An 838-nucleotide genomic window follows, 5' to 3' on the forward strand; every position below is an offset into this window, starting at 1 on the left:
CCGCAACGAGTGAGCTACGCGAGCAACGCGCTGGAGCCGCGCGCTGCGAGCTATTTTGCTCGTAGGGCCGCACGCCTCCTTGGCGGAGACAGCCTAGCTTTTCGGAGGCCCCCCTGCTCGTGCGAGCAAATTTGCTCACAGACCCGGGCCCATTGCTGCAGCATGCAGGTTCCCCTGTTCGCCGTCGCATCGCCGACGCGCACAGAAGCCACGAGCAAAATAGCTCGCAGCGCGCGGCTCTAGCGCCTTGCTCGCGTAGCTCTCTCGTTGCGGGTCTGTAATCGGCACCCCTTTCAACTCCTTCCCCTCCTAAGCGGGCCAGAACTACGGCCGAGTCATCAGACTCGGAAGCAGACAAGTACGCGGAGCTGCTTGACACCCCTACCCCCGAGACACCTAGGGACGAAGTGCAGATGTATATTGACCTAGCTGTTGGGTCGGTAAAACCTAAAAACTTCGACATGTTGAAATGGTAGAAAGAAAAAGTAAGTTCATAGTGCGCACTGAATTTCTAACGCTTTAAAATAGGCTCGCCTAACCGACTTACATGTGCTCTTTCTTAGGCCCCCGATTAGGGGTGCCTATTGCTTTCGCCCGAAAGTTTTGTCTTTTTTGGCTGAGCGATTAGCAAAGCCTATTACTCCATCTGGTCGAAAAAAACTTCGTCTGTCTGTCTGTCTGCACGTCTGTCTGTCCGCACGATAACTCGAAAACGAGTTCAGCTAGCGACCTGGGATTTTCAGGGTCGTTTTGTGTTATAAAAACACAGAACGAGTTCGGAGATGAGCATCCTATCTCCAAAATTGGATTTTTAAAAAATCAAAATCGACGGGTTCCA

This window comes from Frankliniella occidentalis, unplaced genomic scaffold, assembly GCF_000697945.3.
Source record: "Frankliniella occidentalis isolate FOCC.00 unplaced genomic scaffold, Focc_3.1 Scaffold399, whole genome shotgun sequence".
Taxonomy (NCBI): Eukaryota; Metazoa; Arthropoda; class Insecta; order Thysanoptera; family Thripidae; genus Frankliniella; species Frankliniella occidentalis.